Source organism: Sciurus carolinensis, chromosome 15, assembly GCF_902686445.1.
Source record: "Sciurus carolinensis chromosome 15, mSciCar1.2, whole genome shotgun sequence".
NCBI classification, from domain to species: Eukaryota; Metazoa; Chordata; class Mammalia; order Rodentia; family Sciuridae; genus Sciurus; species Sciurus carolinensis.
The window spans coordinates 64,496,393-64,513,071 of record NC_062227.1 but is presented as its reverse complement, the minus strand read 5'-3'; the positions used below and the strand labels follow the sequence as shown (position 1 = coordinate 64,513,071).

The 16,679-nt window shown below is 45.0% G+C and overlaps 1 protein-coding gene across 3 annotated transcripts in view; it reads right to left on the bottom strand.

Moving 5' to 3' along the window:
- The window catches only part of Nedd4l (NEDD4 like E3 ubiquitin protein ligase), a 312,978-nt gene that overhangs the window by 209,260 nt on the left and 87,039 nt on the right, over positions 1–16,679 (bottom strand). The gene's annotated exons all lie outside the window — the stretch shown is intronic.

The window sequence follows — 16,679 nt, the reverse complement described above, 5'->3', positions numbered from 1 at the left end:
TGGACTGGGATAAAGGACTGAAAGTTTTATGTAGTAAAAAACTTTTTCAAAATCACACTACTTTTCAAAATATTGGTATCAGCAAAAACAATCCCTCTGTTTCAATAAAAATAAATAAAAAGCATCATCCTGAATGGTAACTGTCCCAAACCATTTTAGAAGTCAGTTAAGCATTGATTCATTCATCCATTAGCCCACTCTTCATTCATTCCAATATTTCCTCAGTGGCTCCTATATACTGGGCATTGAAATTGACCTTGAAATAAAAATATGTATCTGTTCCTGGGTCTATTGGAGGTGAAGAGCAGATCAACAGTATAGGACTCTGTGATGTCAAGATGGCTTAGAAGGAGGTGGGTGATACAAGTCCAAAATAAATCTCATTTCCAGTTTGGGTGACTGACTGTTAACATCAATTGAAATAGAGCACAGAGTTCAAGATGCTTATGAAAAAATCAGATGGGGTTGGGGATATAGCTCAGTAGAGTGTTTGCCTCACAAGCATAAGGCCCTGGGTTCAATCCCCAGCATCACACACACACACACAAAGAAACAATCAGATGGACAAAATCGATGGCCAAATAGATAAATGGGAGAATGCAGGGTCTGTACTAGAGACTTCTACCATGCAGAATTGGTGAGTGGTAGTTATAGCCAAGTCTGCAAAAGAAGCAAGAGAGTTAAAAAATGCTAGGAATGGAGTCCTTGGGAACACAAGGGCAGATCAGCAAGACAGAAGTAGCAGCAATTCACATGTCTAATACATTCAGTCAAGACCTAGGTGAGGGAAAGAAAAATAACATAATTCAAACGCAATAATTATCATGCAATGTGGAAGGAAATAAAGGCAGGGCAAAATAAAACATGGAGAGAACGGGATGCAGGACACCTTTGCCAATCAGCCACAGATCAAATATACATGTATCAATTGGAACCTATGCTGAGATCATTTACACTCCAGGATTCAACCTTCCACCCAACCATCTGCAGACACAAAGCAGCCCATGCGCAAATGCATGGGCAATACAAATAATTTAAAATGACACTCTCAACTTGTCTGTGCTTTTATGACCAACCCCCTTCTAACATTGCATGGGTTCAGGTTTGACAGCCCCCGTGAAAGGATTAAGAGATGCAAAGTATTGCCAGACAAGTCAGGGACAACTGAAACAGCCCTACCATAGCATGACCTTGTCTCCATGTGCTTACAGAAATGTGGGGGGTGGGCGGGGGGATAAAGTGCTGGTCTCCTAGTCCCTTCAAGCACTGACCTTACTGTTGTCTACACAAAGGCCAGAGGTCACAGATCTCTCATTATCATGGGATGTTATGTAGATGGAGGCACTTTTCTGTTTCTTGGCAAGTTGTCCCCTGATGTCAATCACGTGATGCCTCCCACAGTGGCTCAGTTCAAGGGCTGGCACAGTTCAAGTAATAGTTCATTTTTTATATAGGGTTGAAATTGGGCAGCACACCTGTGTGGAGTTTTTTGTACACCTGGGAAGAGTTTGTGACCCCCAAATGCCCACAGCAGACAAACTGAGAACAATGGATTAAAAGGAAACCCCGGTTTGCCAGGCCAAGGGGCTCGGATTTGACTTGAGAGAGATAAAGAATCAATCAAATGAAAAAGATGACGAGAAACATCCAGAGAAGAACGAGCCTGATTACAGATACTCCCGTCAGCAATCTCCTAGACACTGTGTGCAGGAGTGGGTGGGGACTGTTAAGGAGGGGATGGGTCTGCAGGCCTGTCCCGAGCTGGCTGAAGGGGCAGATGCTTGAGCTGGCAGCAGGAAGGACAAAGGGGCCTTCAGGAGGAGGAGCCGAGGGACGGGTGAAGTAGCAACTCCTGCTGTGGCTACTGCAGATGTAGCTCTGGTTCTTCCTGCACAGCGCAGCCTCACATTTGTGACTGATAGGAGAGGACTAGGTAGGGACAGTGTGGAGGATGGAAAGCAAGGTCCAGTTGGCCCCACGCCACACCACAGAAGACAAGAATTCTGGTGAGACACTGCCTCTTTCTTGGAATTTTCAGAAACCCTTGGTGAGGTCCTGAATTCTCCATGGATCTGATACAAGACTCAACCAAACCTGGCTTGAATTTGAAGGAATACGTGACCCCGGCCCCCAGGGTCCCCAAGTTCACACTGACGTTGGGTGGTCTTTCTGGGACAGGGCAGATACAGCCCTAGTTCTTCCTGCAAGCAAAATCAGGTAACATTTACATGAAAAAGTGAAGAAAAAGAAATCTAAATGAAGGAATAACTAGAATTTTCTCAGGGAAATTAATTTGTTTACTATACAAAACCGATGACCTTAGAGTCTAAGATCTAAGGGCACAGCAATGAAGAAGACAGGGCCCCCCACCCCTGGCAGCCCAAGGGCTTCTGAGTATGAAGAGCTTGGAAACCAGCAGTCTTGTCAAAGGGCAAATAGCAATATGCACCACATACCTTATAATTGCATACGCACACACCCTCTAGCAAACAAAACCTCACTTAGAAATCAATCCTAAGAAAAGAAGCACAGATAGGAGCAAGAACCCAAACAAAATGACTAGATAAAAAATACTCACCAAAGCATTTTAGTAAATGAAAAACACCTAAAAGCTCCTCTATAATAGGCAGTTTGATCTGTGCAAGGGGCATAACGCTGTCACTAAAAACGTGCAAGAGGGCTGGGGATATAGCTCGGTTGGTAGAGTGCTTGCCTCATAAGCACAAGGCCCTGGGTTCAAATCCTCAGCACCACCAAAAAAAAAAAAAAAAAAACACGTGCAAGAACCTGTGGCGACAGTCCTCTATCCCACAAGTATTTACTGACACTGTATCTGGGGACAGAGATGTAAACAAGACGGAGCTCCCTCACAGAATTCAGTCGAGCAGGCAGGGAGACGGCCTATGAGCACAGGATGCAAACCAAGCATGCAGGACAGCTGCTGAACGCCCGGGGCCTTGAGACCACAGGGCAGCTAGTGGCGGCACCTGAGCAGTGGAGGGCAGGAAATGCAGGACTGTGTGGCACCAAGGTCTCCCTGCAGGTGGACACCCAGTTGAGACCTGAGGAGGCAGAGTGACGAGGTGGTCAGGAAGGCTCAGGTGGGCTGATGACAAGCACAGCCCAGTGCCACAGGATAGGCCAGCGAGGGAGCACCCAATGAAAGGCAGCGGGTGGAGACGGGGGGCAGAGACCAGACGGGCAGCCTCTGGAGAAGATGGACATTATTCCAACAATTGTGGGGAAAGCCCTGAAAAGACTTTAGACCTGGGAGTGACAAAATCTGACTTACAAGTACCATGGTGGCTGTTGAGGGAAACGGGCTACAGGGGAAGGAGAGCAGCAGGGTAAACAGGTGGGCAGAGATCCCCCTGGGGCTTCCGAGGGTGGAGGCAGGGAGGGCCAGACTCAGCCTATACAAACAGGTTCAAAGTGAGGCGTTTACAGTTGTGATTTATAACCAAGGAAAAAGCGCAAGAAGCCGCATCCTCTTTGCACCTGGACACAGCTGGACTCTATTTCCCAGGCTTCCTTGCAGTTAGGGGCAGTCCTGTGGTTAAATTCTGGCTGATGGAATGGTGCAGAATGACAAAGGGTCTTCCATTGGCCGTCAAAATCCTCCATCTCAGCTCCACCCCTCTGCTCAGTGGAGACCATGCCCAAGACGGGGAACATTAGGAAGCCAGTAAAACAGAGCACACACACCCCAAAATGACCTACCGCCCTCCCAGGGCATGAGCTGGCAGCAGACTTCTAGTTAGTCCCACTGGAGACTAAAGGTTGCTGTGACAGCCTACACTCTGGTCAGCTCTCTCTTTTTTTTAAAGTCAAAGTTCTGGAAAGGATATGCTAATAGTGATGACCTCTGAATAATGATTTATTTTTGCTCATTTGCAGAGTGTCCTTCTGAAACATCAAAAATTTTGTTTAAAAAACAACTTTCAGGCTGGGGGAGTTTTGGGGGGACAAAAATGGGCTTGCCTAGCATGCATGAGGCCCTGGGTTCAATCTCCAGCTCCCAAAATAAACTTTCATAGAAACTTCAGAAAATACACAAAAAAAGAAAATAAAAATTTTGAATTACTGTCCAGGATTACTACAATGAATAAACATATTTCTGTCCAGAGAAAATCAAACCTACAAGTTATTGTTATAGCCAAATCACAAAGGTATAGAGTTGCATGTTTGAAAGACATAAAGGGGCTGGTTTTAAGTAATCTACAAGCGACAGCTGGGAGGCAGAGAGAGGAGAGAGCATTTATTGAGTACGTACTGTTTACAAGCTGCTGTTGCAGGAAGTTTCATTCCTATCTGAAGTTCCCCAAGAGTATGTTTTACACACACAGCAAAAAATATCTAGTTTGTCTACCTCTCTGTACCATGTACAACTAGAGGAATGAGAAGTTGTGCTCCATTTGTGTACAATGTGTCAAAATGCATTGTCATGCATTACTAATTAGAACAGATTATAAATTAAAAAGTAATACTTTGTTTGTTTCCTCAAAATGACAAGCTTAAACACAGATAGGTAGCAATGGTCACTTGGTAAGGAAACACATGACAAGGTGTGTGACTAATTTATCCCAAGCAGTGGGCCCCATGCTGAGCCACTGAACTTTCTGGAGCATTTAATTACTTTCATAAAATCTATGTGTGATATTTTGATCCCCGTTTATGACTCCAGTAGAATCAAATATTTAACTAAGGTGGCTTGGCTGAGACAATGAAAATATTATTCATAGGCTGTACAACTCAGAGAGGTGCAGGCAGAGAGGAGGCCAGGTCAACCCCAGTGGCTGTGTCTCTTCCTGTTAGTAACCTAGTGTTTTGCACTGCTGTTATATAATAGGATTGGTTCTGTGCACTTTAATGTGCTTTTCTTTGCCACTGAATTTTCTAATGTTTTCATCAAGAAAAGCAGATAAGGTGCCCAAGTCATTCATGACACAGCATACTAATAAATAAGGTATGCACTTAGAAACAGGTGGGCCTCGGGCTCATCTGTACCCCAGGCACCTGCAACTCCAGCAGCCCTGCTCCTTAAACTGGCATAAGCAGTTACTAGAATCCCACACCCAACCCACAAAGCCTCTGTGATACATCACCATAATCAAAATGGTCCTGCTGGTAAAACACATTTCAAGTTTGAACTCAAGACTCAAGATATGAAATTTGCCTTTTCTTCTATGACTCTGGAACTTAGCTTTTATCTTTTCCTACAATGGCAGCTGTTCTCCCCAGAAGAGAGGGCTATCAAGTTTGGGAAATCATGTTTTGCCTTCACAGGGAGCCACTGTGACCCCAGGTTGTATATACACCAGTTGTCTACATGGACAGGAAGTGCTAAGTCAGGGACCTCAATATCTTGGCCAGTCCCCTCTAAATTAATTTATGTATTTACCTTCTATATTCTAAACACTTGCATACTCACAATAAATACTCTCAGAAGTATTTTTTTGGACCACAGAAATATGTAAGTGGTGTGTGTGCCCATATAAACTGTTTCAAAAAATAGAAGTTAACTTATCAAAGTGCCCAATACAAAGTAGGTATCCTTATTCTCCCCATTCTATCATCCCAGAGATAGGATCCTGTTTCATACATACATACATACACACACACACACACACACACACACACACACACACACACACAAATATGTTTGGGTCTTTTGTTTTGGTACTGGGGATTGAGTTCAGGGATGCTTAACCACTAAGCAACCTCCCCAGCCCTTTTTATTTTTATTTAGAGACAGGGCCTCGCTGAGGCTGGCTTTGAACTTCTAATCCTCCTGCTTCAGCCTCCTAAGCTGGGGGAATTACAAGCTTGCGTCATTGCACCTGGCTTCACATATTTCTTAAGACTGTTTTAGAGAAGTTTTGGGTTCATAGCAAGTGAGAGGATAGCACAGATTTCCCGTGTGCTTCTCACCCCAAAAACAAAGTCTTCTGCTCTCCATGTCCTGCCCCAGTGCTGCACTTGTCACCAATAATGGGCCCCTGTGAACGCATCAGAATCGCACACAGCCCACATGCTCATCAGGATTCAGTCTTGGTGCTGTGCTTTCTGTGGGCTTCTGTAAATGTATAACGATACATATCTGTCACTATAGCATCATACATAAAATCCTCTGCCTACATTAAAAAAAAAATCTATGCTGTCCTATCCCCTGCCACATGCCTGTCCTCCCAAATCTTAGCCTGTCCACCCACACTGTCTTCCCCACCCCATCCTGCCCTCAAGGTCTTTTCCACTCCTCACTCTCATCGTGGGCTCCCCAGCCCTCCACTGCTGCATCCCTCCGAAAATCTCTCCTGGTCCCCTACTTTGATCCTCTGGTACCAGTTCAACAACCCCCCTCCCCAAGTAACAAACAGGGAGCACTGAGCAAGAGGAACCACTCTCTGCCCTTGGGGCTGGCCACAGGCACACCCCCTATCATAGCCAGAGAGGAGAGGCTTAGGTGTCTGTGGTGAGAATGAGACAGAGCGTGGGAAATGAGAGCCCAGGACAGCACCACCCGTCAGGCTCAGGCTTAGATGGTGATGCCAACAGCCAACAGCCCAACCCACAGACTGTCCACTGCAGCGGTCTGTTCACCTCAGTCAGCCCAACACACAACCCATGGTCAAGGTCCAGTCCTACCACATTCCAAACAAGCAGAAGCCACATGGATAGAAGCGCCTGAAAAACTGCAGCAAGACAGGGTTGTGAGTAACCTAAATTCCTCGACCTCTACTAGATAGCGACCGTTCTTATACAGGTGGAAAAAAAGTTAACGAATGGGAAAGAGTAAAGATAGAGCCCTCCAGAGCAAAATCACTGAAATGCTCAGGAGGACTCTAACCTCAAGAGTAATGTTGGGGGGTTTAAGACATGTCTACAAATTCTTGGTATCCTGTGTTCAAGAAATTGGGCCTGATTTCCCTTCCCTTGACTGGGGACTTGACTTAGCCATCATTTTCTAATTAAAAACACACACAGGGCTGGGGAGGTAGCTCAGTCGGTAGAGTGCTTGCCTTGCATGCACAAGGCCCTGGGTTTGATCCCCAGCACCAAAAAAAAAAAAAAAGGAAAAAAAAAAAGGAAAAAAAAAACACACACACAGAAGAGGTAGTAAGTGACTTTGAACTTTGAAGATGAGGTCATAAAAGACCTCCTGGCTCTCTCTGTGGCTCACTTACTCCAGGGGGGAGCTGCTCAGCAGCAGCGTGGTAAGGATATGCAGGCAGCCCCACTGAGAGGTCCGTGGGGTGAAGAACTGAGGCTTCCTGCCCACGGTCATGGGAGTGACCGGTGCCACGGACTGGACATAAAATATTCCCCCTAAGTCCATATGTGCAAGGGTGGGGGGCCTACTGAAAGGAAGTTGGCCACTGGTGGTTTGCCTTTGAAGGTGCTGACTGGGACCCCACTCCCTTCCTCTCAGTCTCTTTGCTTCCTGGGTTCCATGATGTGAGCAGTCTTACTCCACCCCACACTCCCTGTCATGATGTTCTGCCTCACCACAGGCCAAGCAGTGAGCCAACCGTGGACTGAAGTCTCCAAAACTGTGAGCCAAAACTCATCTTTACTCTTTTAAGTTGATTATCTCAGTTATTTCGTCGCAGCAATGGAAAACTGACTAACACACCCAGAAAGGCATGCATGGAGACAAGCCACAGTCACTCTTGACTTCTTGACCCACAGGAACCATGAGATAATCCATGTTTATTGCTTTTTAAGCTGCTGTATTCAGGGATAATTTATTATACAGCAATGGATAAGTAGCATGCACACAGAGAATCTCACACAATAATTAGAATCTATTTTATTTCTTTGCTAAGTTGAGATTTTCCTGTGTATTACAAGGACATTTCAATACAAGAGAAAGACACCAGTGAGAAGTAAAGACTGTTGCCTGTTTTCTGTCAAATAAAAGCAATGGCATTTTTAAGGCAGAATTAACAGAACTTAGTGACATGATCAATGTAAGTGCAGGACTGTGTTACTTTTAATAACTATGGAAACTGATGCCTTAATAAATACAGTCAATACCAAACTAAGGCAACGCCAGAAAATCTAGGATATGTACCATTCATAAGTATGAAATTTTGGTGGAAAACGTACAGGAAAAATGATGGTAACATCAGAGAGTAACTAAGAAACTCACATTTGCCATTAAAATAACTAAATCTGCCACCTTCTTATTCCAGGGCCTTGATTTATGTTATCATTAATGGCAGAATGGTCCAACCCCAGCTAGCATAATCTCATTTGTTCATTCTTTCAAAAACTATTGAGCATCTGTTAAGTTCCAGGCTCTGTGTAATTGCTATTCATGTTAGGCAGCTTCTCTCCTAATTCACTTGCCACCTTGAGTCCAATCTTCTTAAAATGTCCCCTTCTCCATTGCTCCAGTGGAGCCTGATGAACAAATGGATCAAATCAAAATTCTCGACTTGGCACTGAAAACTCATCACCATGGGCTTTACTCTTGCCTACAAGAACTACCTGTGCAACTCACAAGGACCCAATGCCCTTCTTCTTGGTACCCGCACATTCAACACCTGTCCATCCCCAGCGGTCTGCTCAAGTCCAAGCAGTGACTTGACCCAAAGTGCCTGCTTTGTACTGAAAGTAGCACAGCAATAATGAATCAATGAGACAGGGCATGCCTACAGAAATTGCCTTCTACATACACAGAACAACACTCCTGTAGATGGTACCTGCAACGTTGAGCAAAGGCCCATGTACTGGAGGCTTGACCCCAGCTTAGTGCTATTGGAGGTGGTAGAAATTTTAAGAGGGAGAGCCTATGGGAAGACTTAGGTCATTGGGAGTGTAGCCTCAAGAGGGGTAACGGGATCCAGCGCACCCCTTCCTCTCCCTCTATTTCCCAGCCATGACAGGAATGGATCTGCTCTGCTAGTGCACCCACCATGATGTTCTGCTGCCACAGGCCCAAAGTGATGGGGCCAATAGGCCATGAACTGAAATCTCAAACTGTGAGCCAAAATAAACCTTTTCTCTTTATAAGTTGATTATCTTACATATTTATTACAGTAATGAAAACCAGACTAATACAAATATGTATAACAAGTAACTGAAATATGATAGAAAATATCTGATAACAGTGATCAGTAATATTCTACAGGAACCCAGAAGAGGAAAAAATGACTGTACATGGGAGGGACAGGGAGAGGGAAATAAGCTGGAAAGTTGGGGAAACTCCAGGTGAGTTAAATATTTGATCAGGGTCTGTAAGAATGAGAAAAGGTGAGGAACAAAGTTTCAGATGAAGAAGAAAAAGTGGACACCCTGGGAGGGGCAGGCATGCAGGGAAGCAGGTGTCATCCTCCAGGTGGTTCAGGGCAGACCTACTAAGCAACTCAGCAATTGGGGCAGAGGGCACGCTGAAGGTAGTGAGCCCTGAGAGAGGACAGGGATAGTAATTCTGCAGTCTGTTATGCACCTGGCAGATAAGCATGAAGGTTCTGGGGTGGAGGACAGGACTGGTTCCTGAGTCACTCTGGGAAAACACCATGGTTTGGGCAAACTGGCCTGCAAGGCAGAGAAAAGGAACCCATGGAAGCCGGCTGTGTCAGGGCTCGGGGAGGCTGATGTGCTTAGCTGCCGGAAGGCGAGGGAAGAAGAGTGCGTGTTGAGCTAAGGGAAATAAGGAACTTGGGCTTCTTGAATTTGAAATGATCTTTCCAACGTGCAAGTGGAGATGTACAAGAAGCAGTGAGAAGTCGAACTGGAGCTCGTCAGAATCAGAAATGAAAACCAGTGTGGGAGCTGGCTCCATGTCCTGGGCCCTCCTTTAGCCTGACTTTTTATACCCACACTTAATAGGCCATTGTGGCCTTACCCCCATCACAGGTAAGACATTTCTTCAACTGTACTCTACGGCTGCACTGTGGAGTCAGGGAGCCACATGAGGCTGTTTTCATTTAATTAAAATAAAAATTAAAAGTCTGTTTTATGGAAACACCAGTCAGTAGCCACACAGGCCTAGTGGAAGCCATATTGGATAGCACAGATACAAGCACAATCTAGAAAGATCTACTGGAACTATGCTGCTAAGGGCATTAACTTAATGAAAGAACATAGCAGGATGTGAACAACCTCTTACAGAAGGAAGGAAGGTAGAAAAGGAAGCCAAAAAGGGAGCAAGAGAAGATTCTCCATGCTTAACCCAGTGATGACTTAGAGCATGTCAGAAGAGCTGCCTTGTGGAATTCCGCTCCCTGGAAATGAGACAGATTCTCTGTAACCACATGTTCTAGGATCAATATGTCCCCTGCATTATTAAACACTGGCATGCCAATTCAGTACCTATAGATTAGTTGTTGTAAAGTCTAGTTATTCAAAATTGTGTAGCACAGTACAGTGTTCCTGCATCTAGACATTTTTAAAACCACATTACAAATATAGAAAGAGTGGTAAAGGTGGCTTAATGAAGTGTAACAAAACCTGAGGACTTTCTGATGAGTCCAGCACAGGCCAAAACCCTAACAAGTCTGCTAAATCTCATACAGTATTCACAGAAAGCAAGGAAGAGGTAAAATCCCCAGCCAGGGCTCCTGATCCCTTTAAGAGAACTGTTGACATTCTGGAAAGTACTCAGAGGGAAAGTGCCCATAAGAAAACAGAAGTAAAACTCAAGTTAGCTGAGAAAGGATGAAGGAACCACAGTGGGCCTGCCTGACAGCTACTTCCTGGAACCTATGAGGGGGACCCACCAGGGTCACAGGTGTGAGAAGCAAGCTGCAAGATGGCGGGAGAAAGGTGGCCTTCTGACAGCTGCCCGTGCCCAGGAAGGGGCTGGCAGTCCTGCTGCAGTCACACCCTCCTGTTCCAGGAACGTGGTTGGCTGTGGGAGACAAATTTCAGCGGATCTGCCCCGGAATGCTCCTGAGATTGCAGCCCATCCAGTGTCAGTGCTGCAGGGCTTGCATTGAGTCATGCGGGAACTACACCTGTACCGACCCATGCCTTCAAAGTGCTCATGTGACAATCCTCCCTGCAAGAGGCAACACGGGGTGCCTTTGTCACTAGCTTTTGAGTAGCAGAGTCATGGTACTCCAGGTGGTTATCCTGAGCCCCTGGCAGATATCACTATTCCACATCCCATTTCACCCATAACCTACCTCCATGGAGAAGAGATGGGTACAAAGGTGGGCTCAGGCCAACAGGAGGTTGAGGAGTTAGGAACAGGTGGTGGCTGGGCTCAGTCTCACCTCAAGAAACATGCACACATCTCCCATGACCCAAATACTGCCTTAGCAAGAATGCAAATTCTTCCACACGTGGAGAGATTTTGAGTGACTCTCAATTAGAAACATTAAGTCTACTCATGCCAAGATTCCACAGTAGTTCAGCGATTATGGGGAAGAGAGGAGGCTGTCACTGAGTAGGGGCCATGAAATGAATGAGCTGGCAAGTGTTCCTGCACAAAGGACACGGTTACTCTCTTCCGCTAATTAAAAATTCTCATTTTACCAGAGTAGTTGGTCAAACTCCCTGTAACAGGGCTTCAAAGAATCCATTTATCAAGGGTTCTTTTGTTCTGAACTTCTAATCATAAGACAGGAAACATTTTTAAATTCCTCCAAGATCACTAAGATGAGAATTATCTTGTGTTTACAGTTCTAAAAATGGTCATAACAAACAATGGCACTTTGTTGAAAGCCAAAAATCATAGCTCAGGATCTAAAATTCGAGATTTTTCATGGCAGACGTAAGTCTGACCTTTAGCAATAACATGAAGTCTGGGTTTTGGACAGAACATGCAGCTTGAATAAAAGGAAGTGGAGAGGCCAGCTCTCGAGGCTCTGGCAGGAATGCCAGGGGGAATTCTGTGGACTCAGAGCTAAAACTCATCAAGAAGGATCAGGAAGATGCGTCAGCAGGCCCCTGCATCTCAGCCCAACTACATGCGAACAAAGCTCCTAAGAAGCTCAGACGAGTGTCAAGCTACAGATTTTACAGAGAAAACGGTGGATGTGAAGGCCCAGGACTAATGACTAGCATCCTCGCTCTGTAAGCCAATCGTAACTTGATGGCAGGCTAATCCTGGCCAGCCTGTGCTTGGAACCAAGGTTTAACCTGAGGACTCAAACACACAGGGACACTCCTGCCTGCCCTGAATGGCAGTTTCTCCCCAGCACCGTGGGGTATGATATGATAGAACCAATAGCAGAGTTCAGTCATCAGGTGCTCTCCTAGTTCCTTGGGGTCTCTGGGCTGTGCCCCCCCACTGCCATTGCTGCCACGTAAATTACACAGACTGGGCTCATGATAGCTAGGCCTCTGCCAGTGCCACCTCTTCACTACTTCTCCTCAGATGGCCTGCCTGTCCCCGAGGTATCAACCTCACTGTTACATTTTCTGAAAAGTCTTTCCAGGGCTCAAGACCAGGTAAGTCCTTCTGCCACAACCTCCACGGTGCCCGACTGCTCTCCTGCTCCTGCTCTCAATGCTCTTTAAATTAGTTGTCCTGCCCAAGCAGGAAGCTCTGGAGCACAGAGGTTGGACAACAGCTCACAGAAAGTGACAGGGTCAGGGCGCATGTGCAACCATTCAGCCAGTGAACCACTAAGCACCCTCCCCTCACTCAACACAGTCCTCCCAAACCCTGGCAGAGAGCTGGGCACCCAAATATTGCAGGAGAGTGAAGAAATGACATCAATCTAAGCAGAGCAGGAAAGAATGATTACGTAGCCTGTGAGCATTTGGAAAATGAGGATAAGGTATACCCAAGGTTTGCCAAGAATACGATTTGCAGACAAACTTATTTCCTTGTCTGGTAAGGTTAGTAGCACCAGGATACGCAGCTTACCACAGTTCACCTCCTGTATGCAGACTTCAGTCAGCTAGCTAGCAACACCAAACACCACACTAACGTTTTTCCAGACAAGATGATCCTAAACCCATAGTAAAGCTGGTTGGGACTTAGTTGTACCCAGGTACTGACTCCTATCCAAAGTATAATCATTAGGAAACTCCAGGGAGATTTCAGGGGGTTATGTCATAGGGCTCTATGATTAGATCCATCCTGTGCAATGCTCTGAGCCAAAAAAACTTGGATGAGGATTTTGATGGCAGGCTAATCCAATTTGTGGCTGATATACACAGCTGGGTAAGATGTCCGATGACCAAATCAGAATCCAGAAAGATCTCATCAGACCAGGTGATGGGCCAAATGGCACAGGAGGGGAGTTCTGTAGTGGTGTGGGCACTTGGCTGCCCTGTAAGTGGAGAAGGGCAGGATGGGAGAGAGACAAGAGAGTCATGAGAAGTGGGGGGAAACCTAGGGCATATTTTAACCTCAAGTTCAATATGAATGAGCAATAGGGCAGTATAAATCACTTACGTTATTACAAGTCCACAGTCAGGGATGTTATCATTCCGTGCCCTAGGTTAGCATAATGTTCAAACCCAAGGAGCATGACTAGGAGGGAGACTGTTTTGCTTTGTTTTTTAAGTAAACAGGACAATCCATATGAGAGCACACTAAGCAAACATAGGAATGATGTTCTGTACATACAGACTTGAAATCCCAAGATGGACTGTCACATGAAATAAAACAGAGAATGTTCTGCAAGGTGTGCCAGCCTTTGTATTAAAAGGGGTGTGTGCGCACAAATATTTGTAAGTACATAATGTAAACTTCATAAGGACATGAGAAACTTGGGAACATTGTCTGATTCTGTGGGCAAGTGCTGATTGATGGGGACAGGGGTGGCTGGAAAAGAGAATGAGACTTTCACTACACTGTTTTCTTTATTCTTTGACATTAAAACCATCTAGATGTACTAATAATTCAAAAAAATAAATAAAAAGTTAAGTAGCCAGGATAGGTAATAAGCAAAAACCACAAGTCACATGAAGAATGACTTAGGAATACTTAACCTGATTAAAAAAAAAAAAAAAAAAAAAGGCAAATTCTTCTAGCAGGAAGGAACTGGGATGGGAGCAGAAGCAAAATCAATTCTGTGATGAGGCTGCAGGGGGCGGGGCTGATCGGGTAGCTGGTCAGTTCTCACTGGTCAGAGAGCACAGGCAGCAGCCCGCCAGAAATATCAACGGGGGAGGAAAATGAACCAGATGGGCCCAGTCCCTTCCCAACTTGGAGACGTTGTGATTTGAAGACCTGCACAGGAGAAGCCGAAAACTCAAAGAGAAATTGTGTAAGATCACACCTCATTTTACATATGCATGTGTGTGATATCTCTCGGACAAAGCACAGGAATGATAATTACACTCCCATTTACAGAACAGTGAAAACAAAAGATTATTCACAAATCAGAATGCTTCCTACTTGCAATCAATTTTAAATGACCATGAATGCAACAACCAAAAAAAATGAAATACGAGCATCTGTCGACAGCATTTGGGGATATTTATTATTGCTATTCTCATTCCAAATCTCATTCCAAAAACGATTTACAGTGCCTAACCCACTCTGCAGGAGATGTTTAAAATTCTTAGGAAGAACACCAACATTTTCTGCTACGATGAGTGGTTTTAAGAATAGTTTTATGAAATAAAAACCCAAAGGGAAGGACTAACAAGGAAGCAAGAAGTGGCTGAAGCCCAGCTCAAGTCCCACAGGCTGAAGTGAAATGCAGGAAACAAGACTCGTCAAATGGGAAAAGCATGAAGACAAACCTGCTCAGAGGACAAGCCGTCTCATCAAAACATCCAGAAGCTACAAGGCCCAGTATCACAGACAGAGGAGCACTGTGGGATTCACCCCAGGACAGCAGATTCCAGGGTGTCCTGAATGACAGTTGTGCTTGACCAGAGACTCCCAAGGCAAGTGTAGCTTTGAATCCATCCTAATTTCTCACTTACTTCTGTCACCTCTGTGGCTGAAAACCAGCAGCTGACTGCACACCATGAGTTGTGGTCACCTTGCATTCATCTACTAGATGCCTTACATCAGAGACAGCTTCTTTAGTGGAGGCAAACATGCTCTATGTACCGGTTTCATGGTGGGCAGGGTCACCGCTTCTACAGTTGCACTCCTTAAAATGTGCAAATGTGATAGCCCCGTCACACAGCAATGCCATTTTATGACAAAGACAAACTCATATCAACAATTCAACTACAAGAATCGACTCTGAAAAGCTCTATTCCCTAGTTTATCTGGGACTTGCCTTGTGTTCTGAAGCATGCATTTTTTTTAAAAAGCAAAATAGTAATTTATCAAATAATTTTTTCCAGTTTCCTCATATAATATAACCAAGACTAAAGAATTTCAGTTGATTCCTAATTGGAGTGTTTTTTTTCTTTAACTTAAAACTATCAAAGTCAAGTTATCTAGCCTTTTTCAAACCACAAGACAATCACTATTACTATGTGCATGTGTATGGCCTCAAAAGAGATGTAGAACTAAGAAATACCAAAACTAAAATGACAAATGTTGGGTTCCCGGCAACAGGATGCTCTGAGAGGAAAAAGAAACAAGAACGTTAAAGTATTCTTGCCCAGCACAGTAGCACATGCCTGTAATCCCAGCAACTCAGAAGGCTGAGGCAGGAGGATTGCAAGTTAAAAGCCAATCTCAGCAACTTATTGAGACCCTGTTTCAAAATTAAAAATGAGAAGGACTGGGATGTGGCTCCATGGTTAAGTTCAATTCCTGGTACCAAATTAAAGAAGGTCAAAGTATCTCTTTTTAAAGACCATTTCAGGGTTTCTATCAAATATTTTACTCACTTTTATCTATCAGCCTCTACACACTGTTTCCTTCTAGAACTTGGAGTTAACATTTGATTTGAATGCACTTGGTTGCAACCATCCATGTTTCACAAAGCTCCCTGAGTTGCTATTCCTTTCAATCTTCACACACACACCCAGGCCTCACAAATGTCAGCCCCTTCCCACCTCCAACATAAAGCTCTCCAACTGCAGCTCTGGGGCACATCTGTACCTCTTTACAAAGTTTCTGTTGTTCTTTAGATTCATCTACAAAGAGCCTATTGCAGTTAAAAGGGTGATTAAAAAAAAAAAAAAAAAAAAACATCAAATGAGAGGTTGTGGAAAGACATGAAGGAATGTTTCACCCCAGGACAAATCTTACACTGTGGCCACTCCACAGATAAGTCTGGGTGACTGAGCTTGGGACCAGGTGTCAGGCCCTGCAGCCAGGTCCCTCCCACACCTGGCCTGTTCACCTCACTCCCCTCCCCCACCAAGCTCCAAAGAAGCATTAGTCACACAGATGGCTGTCAGCAGCCACAGAAGGCTGATACCCATCCTGGGATTTCCAACAGTGGACAGTGCAAGGATCTGTGGCAGAAGATGTGCTAAGACGCCCCAGGATGGGTCCAGAGACTTCTCCTGGAGTACCAATTTTCTGGACACCTAGATGGGTAGATCAGTGGTTCTCAGAGCACGGACCCCTGACTACCAGCCTCAGCCAGTGACTTGCTGGAAATGCAGATTTTTCAGGCCCTGCCCCAGACCTCTAGAATCAGAATCCCTGGGGCCAAGGGCTAGCAATCTACATCTATGGACCTCCAGGTGATTCTGAAGCACTAATAAAACATGAGAAACAATGTTCCATTAAAATAAACAAGGAAGTATCACGGAGCCCAACAGGCTGCCTGCACACATATTTAAGATTTCACATTTGAACTGGGCTGTGCTGGACTTTTCTGCAAGATAAGGCTCACTCCCTTCTC